Source organism: Peromyscus californicus, unplaced genomic scaffold, assembly GCF_007827085.1.
Source record: "Peromyscus californicus insignis strain IS unplaced genomic scaffold, ASM782708v3 Scaffold_5__1_contigs__length_169319896, whole genome shotgun sequence".
Lineage (NCBI taxonomy): Eukaryota > Metazoa > Chordata > Mammalia > Rodentia > Cricetidae > Peromyscus > Peromyscus californicus.
In genome coordinates this window covers 38,220,696-38,228,584 of record NW_026294573.1, presented here as the reverse complement: position 1 = coordinate 38,228,584, position 7,889 = coordinate 38,220,696, and positions in this window count along the sequence as shown.

Genomic DNA, 7,889 nt, shown 5'->3' with positions numbered 1-7,889 from the left:
TACCTGTGTCCCTCCTTATGATTGTCAGACCATTGAATCAATGGACCCAAAGGAATTGAAATGTCCCTAGAAATCCTACACTGAGAAAAAAAATAAGGCTAGTATTCTTGGTGTCAGCTAGAACAACTTGACTCACAAGAGATGACTTCACACATTTCTGAAAGCTTATTTTCTGGTTAAATACATATGCAGATTTCCTGGGAGGTGTTTTATATTTTTTCTATAAAATAATAACACTGCTACCAAAAAGATAGAGGGAAACCAGTAGTATTTATCCTGTTGTTTTGATCTAACTGCATATAAATTCATTTTCCTTTACCAATTTTTCTTTCTTTTTTTTAATATTTATTCTTCTCCCATACGTTGTAGCCCCACTGCAGTTTCCCCCTCCCTCCACTCCTTCCAGTCCTTTCTCCAACTCCCCTCTCCATGAGATCCACTCCTCCATTTCTCTTCAAAAATTGGCAGACCTCCCAGGAATATAAACCGAACATGGAATAAGAAATTACAGTAAAACTAGACTCAAACCCTCATATAAAGACTGGAAGAGACAACCCAGGAGGAGGACAAAGGTACCATGAGCAGGCAAAAGAGTCAGAGACACCACCCACTCCCTCTGTTAGGAGTCCCACAAGGACACCACACTGCATAAACATAACATATGCAGAGGAGCTAGCTCATACCCATACAGACTCCATGATTGTCGATTCAGTCTCTGTGATCCCCTATGAGCCTTTCTTAGTTGATTCTATGAGCCATATTCTTACCATGTCCTGGACCCCTCTGGCTCTTACAATCCTTCCTCTTCCTCTTCTGCAGGGTTCCCTGAGCTGCACCTAATGTTTGGCTGTGGGTCTCTGCATCTGCTCCCATCAGTTGCTGGAAGAAGCTTCTCTGGGCTGTACACCAATCTATGAATATAGCAGAATATCATTAGGAACCATTGAATTGACTTTTTTTTAAAAAACAATCATGTTTGGTTCTATCCTAGGTCTCTGAGCTATTCAGCCTCTGTTCCTGGTCATCCAGGCTGTGTCAGGCATAGATTCCCTCTAGTGGTATGGGCCTCAAGTTGGACCAGTCATTGGTTGGCCATTCCCACAAGTTCTGCGCCACTATTTGCTGAGCATATCTTGCAGGCAGGACAAATTGTAGGTCAAAGGTTTTGTGGCTGGGTTGTTGTTCCATTCCCACCACTGGTAGACTTTCCTGGTTATAGAAGATAACCAGTTCAGCTTCCATATCCCCCATTACTAGAAGTAGTCATTTGGGTCACCCTCATAGATTCCAGGTTATTTCCACTGCACTAGGTTTCCACAATACTTCCCAAATCCAGTCATCACTCCCAGTACCCTTTCTGCCTGTCTCTCCCCAGCCCCCACCTGATCCTTCCTGTTCTCACCCTTACCTGCCCCCAGTCCACCTGAAAAATCTATACTATTTCCCATTCACAGGAAGATCCATGTGTCCCCTCCTTGAACTCTCCTTGTTACTTAACTTCTCTGTGTCTGTAGATTGTAGCATGAATATCCCTTACATAACAGCTAATATCCACTTATAAGTGAGTACATACTGTGTTTGTCTTTCTGGGTCTGGGCTACCTCACTCAGGATGATTTTTTTCTAGTTCCATCCAGTTGCCTGCAAATTTCAAGATGTAATTGCTTTTAACAGCTGAGTAATACTCCATTGTGTAAATATACCAAATTTTCTTTGTACATTCTTTGGTTGAAGAACATCTAGGCTGTTTCTAGTTTCTGGATATTATGAATAAAGTTGCTATGATTATAGCTGAGCAGGTGTCCTTATGGTAGGGTGGAGATGTATGCCCAGGAGTGGTATAGCTGGGTCTTCAGGTAGATTGATTCAAGAATTTATGAGGAATCACCGTATTGATTTCCATAGTGGCTATACAAGTTTGCACACCCATCAGCAATGGGGGAGTATCCCCTTTGCACTACATCCTCTCCAGCATGAGCTGTCACTTGTGTTTTTGATCTTAGCTATTTTGACAGCTATAAGATGGAATCTCAAAGTAGTTTTGATTTGTGTTTCCCTGATGGCTAAAGATGTTGAAGATTTCTTTAAGTGTTTCTCAGCCCTTGAGAATCCTCTGTTGAGAATTCTCTGTTTAGATCTGTACCCCATTTTTTATTGGATTATTTACTTTGTTGATGTTTAATTTCTTGAGTTCTTTATATATTTTGGATATTAGCCCTCTGTCAGATGTGGAGTGGGTGAAAATCTTTTCCCATTCTGTAGGCTGCCATTTTTCCTATTGACTATGTTCTTTGCTTTATGGAAGCTTTTCAGGTTGATGAGGCCCCATTAATTAATTGTTGACCTTAGTGTCTGCCCTATTGGTGTTCTGTTCGGGAAGTTATCTCCTGTGTCAATGCATTCAAGGCTATTGCCCAATTTCTCTTCTATTAGCTTCAATGTATCCAATTTTATGTTAAGGTCTTTGATCCACTTGAATTTAAGTTTTATGCAGGTGATAGGATCTATTTGCATTCTTTTACATGCAGATATCCAGTTAGACCAGGTGTAATGAGTCTTTCTCTGTCCTGCCAGCCAGCTCGCAAATAATGACGTGGACTTAAATTAATTATGAAAGCTTGGCCTATAACTTATGCTTGTTCCTAACTAGTTCTTATAACTTAAATTAACCCATTTCTATTCATCTACATTTTACCATATGTTTTTTTTTACCTTTCTTTCATTCTGTATGTCCAACTCCTTCCATGTTTCATTGGTATCTCTTGCATGCCTACACTCCTCCTACTTCCTCTCTTTGCCCAGAAATCCCACCTATACCTCCTCCCTAGCTACTGGCTGTTCAGCTCTTTATTAAACCAATTATAGCAATATATCTTCACACAGTGTATAATTATCCCACAACAACCAGTACCATCTCTTGAAAATGCTTTCTTTTTTCCCATTGTAGATTCCTGGCTTCTTAATAAAAAAAATCATATAAGGTGTGTGGATTTACATCTGGGTCTTCAATTCAATTCTATTGATCAGCCTATCTGTTTTTATGCCAATACCATGTGGTTTTCATTACTATAGCTCTGTAGTACAGCTTGAAATCAGGGAAAACAGTTCTTTCATTGTTCAGGATTGTTTTAGCTATCTTGGGTTTTTTGCTTTTCTATATGGAGTTAAATATTGTCCTTTCAAAATATGTAAAGATTTGTGTTGGAATTTTGATGGGGATTGCACTGAATCTGTAGTTTGCTTTTGGTAAGATGGCCATTTTTACTATTTTTATTCTACCATTTCATGAGCATGGGACATCTTTCTATCTTCTGATATCTTCTTCAATTTCTTTCTTCAAAGACTTGAAGTTTTTGTCATACAAATCCTTCACTTACTTGGTTAAAGTTATCCCCAAGATATTTTATATTATTTGTGCCTATTGTGGAGGGTGTTGTTTTCATGATTTCTTTCTCAGCCCACTTGTCATTTGTATACAGAAAGACTACTGATTGTTTGAGTTAATCTTGTATCCAGCCACTTCACTGGAGGTATTTATCAACTGTAGGAGTTACCTGATAAAATTTTTGGGGTCACTTATGTGTACTATCATATTATCTGCAAATAGTGATACTTTGACTTCTTCCTTTCTAATTTATCTGCCCTTGATCTCCTTTAGTTGTTTTATTGCTCTATCTGGAATAGATAGATACAGAGAGAGTGGATAGCCTTGTCTTATTCCTGATTTTAGTGGAATCGCTTTGAGTTTCTCTACATTTAATTTGGTGTTGGCTATAGGCTTGCTGTAAATTGTCTTTATTATGTTTAAGTATGTCTCTTGCATCCCTGATCACTCCAAGAATTTTGTCTTTTTTTAATATTTATTTATTTATTATGTATATAGTGTTCTGTCTGCACGTATCCCTGCAGGCCAGAAGGCACCAGATTTTATTACAGATGGTTGTGAGCCATGTGGTTGCTGGGAACTGAACTCAGGACCTTTGGAAGAGCAAGCAGTGCTCTTAACCTCTGAGCCATCTCTCCAGCCCCCAGGAATTTTATCTTGAAAGAGTGTTGGATTTTGTCAAAGGCTTTTTCAGCATCTAATGAGATGATCATGTTATTTTTTTTCTTTCAGTTTGTTTATATGGTAGATTATATTGACTAACTTCCATATGCCAAATCATCCCTGCATCTATGATGAAGTCTACTTGATCATGGTGAATTATCTTTTTGATGTGTTCTTGCATTCAGTTTGTGAGTTTTATTGAGTATTTAGTTCTATATTCATGAGGGAAATTGGTCTGTAGTTTTCTTTCTTTGTTAAATCTTAGTGTGGTTTGTGTATCATTGTGACTGTGGCCTCATAAAATGAATTAGGCAACATTACTTCTGTTTCTATTTTGTGGAATAATTTGACTAGTATTGGCATTTGCTCTTTTTTTTTGAAAGTCTGGTAGAATTCTGTGCTAAAACTGTCTGGCCCTGTGCTTCTTTTGGCTGGGAGATTTTTAGTGACTGCTTCTATTTCCTTAGGGGTTATAGCCTATGTAAATTTTTTATCTGATCTTGATTTAACTTTGGTAAGTGGTATCTATTGAGAAAATTGTCCATTTCTTTTAGATTTTCCAGTTCTGTGGAGTACAGGTTTTTAAAGTATGACCCAATGATTCATTGAACTTCCTTGGTGTCTCCTGTTATGTCCCCCTTTTCATTTCTGATTTTGTTAATCTGAACATTCTTTCTCTGTCTTAAGTTAGTTTTGAAAAGGGGTTGTCTATTTTTTTATTTTCTCAAAAAATCCTTGTCGATTTTCTCTTTGTTTCATTGATTCTTTGTATTGTCTCTTTATTTCTATTTTATTGATTTCAGCCCTCAGTATGGCTATTTCTTACAATCTACTCTTGTTGTGTGGTTATTCCTTCTTGTTCAAGGGATTTCAGGTGTGCTGTTAAGTTGCTAGCATGAGATCTCTCCAACTATGTTATGTAGGCACTTAGTACTATAAACTTTCCTCTTAGCACCACTTTCATTGTGTCTCATAAGTTGGGGTATATTATGTATTCATTTTCATTGAATTCTAGGAAGTCTTTAATTTCTTTACTTATGTCTGCCTTGACACAGTAGTCATTCAATAGAGAGTTATTTAGTTTCCATGAGTTCATAGACTTTCTGTTGTTGAAATCCAGCTTTAGTCTGTGGTGTTATGATAGGATGCAGGGTGTTATTTCAGTTTTCTTGTATCTGTTGAGACTGGCTTTTTGACTGAGCATGTGGTCAATTTTGGAGAAAGTTCTGTGAGATGCTGAGAAGGTACACTCTTTTGTGTATCTGTTTGGTCCATTTGGTTCATAATGTCAGTTAGTGTCAGTATTTCTCTGTTTAGTTTTTATCTAGATGATTTGTCCATTGATGAGAGTGGGGTATTGAAGTCTCCCACACTATCAATGTGTGAGGGTTGATATGTGATTTAAGTTTTAGTAATATTTCTTTTACAAATGTGGGTGCCCTTGTATTTGGAGCATAAATGTTAAGAATTGACACATCATCTTGTTTGATTATTTCTTTAATTGGTATGAAGTGTCCTTCCCTGTCGCTTTTGATTAATTTTGGCTTGAAATCTATTTTGTTAGATATTAGAATTGCTACACCAGCTTGCTTTTTAGATTTATTTGCTTGGAAAATCCTTTGCCTAAGATAATGTCTATCTTGGAGGTTGAGGTGTGTTTCTTGTATGCAGGAGAAGAATGAATCCTGTTTTCTCATCTATTCTGTTAGCCAATGTCTTTTTTATTGGGGAATCGAGTCCATTGATAATGAGAGATATCAATGACCAATTATTGTTAATTTCTGTTATTTTGTTGTTGCTGCTGGTGGTGGTGGTGTGTGAGTGTGCATGAGTATGTGTATGTCTCTCTTTCTCTGTGTGTGTGCATGTGTGTGTGTCCCTCTTCTTTTGGTTTTGTAGGTGTGAGATCATTTATTTCCTGTATTTTCATGGGTATAGTTTGTGGAGGCCCACAAAGGTTTCCTAGTGAGATCTGAGCTTGCTTTACTCATCAGAGCTACATTGGATGATTGCTTGACCATGTGCCTGGTTTCTAGGTGATTGGAAGGGTCTAAACTTGGCTGAGCTAGGGGGAAATCTTTTGCACCACTCCTTGGCATTCCTATAAATAGCCCTTTAAAAGAGACAGGAGGGGCCAGTGGATAAGGAAGCAGACCCTCCCGAGGCTATCCTGTATTTCTATCTCTTTCTCTCCCCTCTATCCTTCTATATAAATCTCTTGTCTCTCGCTCCTCAAGAGTACCCTGGGGTAAAATGTGGGAGCCAGTCTCCCAGCTGGCCTCCCACAATAGTTAACCTTCATGGATTGGACTTTTCTTCCTAGTATCTTCTGTAGGACTGGATTTGTAGATAGATTTTTTTGAATTTGACTTTATCATGGACTATCTTGTTTTCCTCATCTATGGTCATTGAAAGTTTTTCTGGGTATAGTCTGGGCTGGCATCTGTGGTCTCTCAGAATCTATAAGACATCTGTACAGGCCCTTCTGGCTTTTAGACTCTCCATTGAGAAGTCAGGTATTATTCTAATAGGTCTGCCTTTATATATTACTTGGACTTGCAGTTTTTAATATTCTTTCCTTGTTCTATATGTTTAATGTTTTATTATTATATGGCAAGGGAACTTTCTTTCTGAGCCAATCTATTTGGTGTTCTGTAAGCTTCTTGTACCTTTATAGACATCTCCTTCCTTAGGTTAGGAAATTTTTCTTCTATAATCATGTTGAAAATATTTTCTGGGCCATTGAGCTGGGATTCTTCTCCTTCTTCTATTCCTATTATTCTTGGATTTGGACTTTTCATAATGTCCCAGATTTTCTGGATTTTTTGTGTTAAGAATTTTTTTAGATTTAACATTTTCTTTGACTGATGTAGCTATTTTCTCTATCATATCTTCAGCACCTGAGATTCTCTCTTCTATATTTTGTATTTTGTTGGTGATTCTTGCATCTGTTCTTCCTGTTTGCTTACATAGATTTTCCATTTCAAGAATTCTTTCAGTTTGTGTTTTCTTTATTGCTTTTATTTCCATATTCAGGCCTTGAACAGTCTTATTTATTTCCTTCAACTGTTTGTTTTTCTTGACTTTCTTTTTTGTTTGCATTTTCCTCGATTTCTTCAAGGGATTTATTCACTTTTTATTTAAAGACTGATGAAGTACAGTCAGATATTAAGGTGAAAGCTGAAAGATCAAAGAAGCAGAGCAGCATCCACTAGAATCTTCTTACCCCTATGATTCCTCAGACCAAATTGAGTCGGGGAATCCTGTCTCCACCCCCATTATATTCTTGTTTGCACCTTCCTAGTGCTGGGATTAAAGACATGCACCAGCATGTGCTGAGATCAAAGGCTTGAGCTTCCACCACCTGGCCTGTATGGTTAACTAGTGGCTAGGTCCATGCTCTGATCTGTCAGAACACAAACAAAATATCACACAACATTTCCCCCTTTTTGTCTAAACAAAAAGCAAAGATTTTTAACTTACATAGAATAAGTACCATAGCTATATACAAATATATACAGGCAATAATTACATTAACAATGTCTAGTCCATTAGCATTTGACAAATTCAGAGAAAATACTCCATTATCTATCCTATCTTGGTGAGTCCAAAGTGTTGTACCTAATTTACTTTCTATCCTAACTTAACATTACCAACCCAAAACTACCTTTTGATGTCTCTCAAACTTATACACTTTACACCTCTTTTGTGAGTGTTTTTTCTGAATTTGTTAAAAAGGAAAACTATAACTCTAAAGTCTTCAACTCTATCAGAGACCTGAGAAGGATATACTATTACTTAAGTAAACAGGAAGTGTAGAGTAAATGACTTCCAAAAATAAG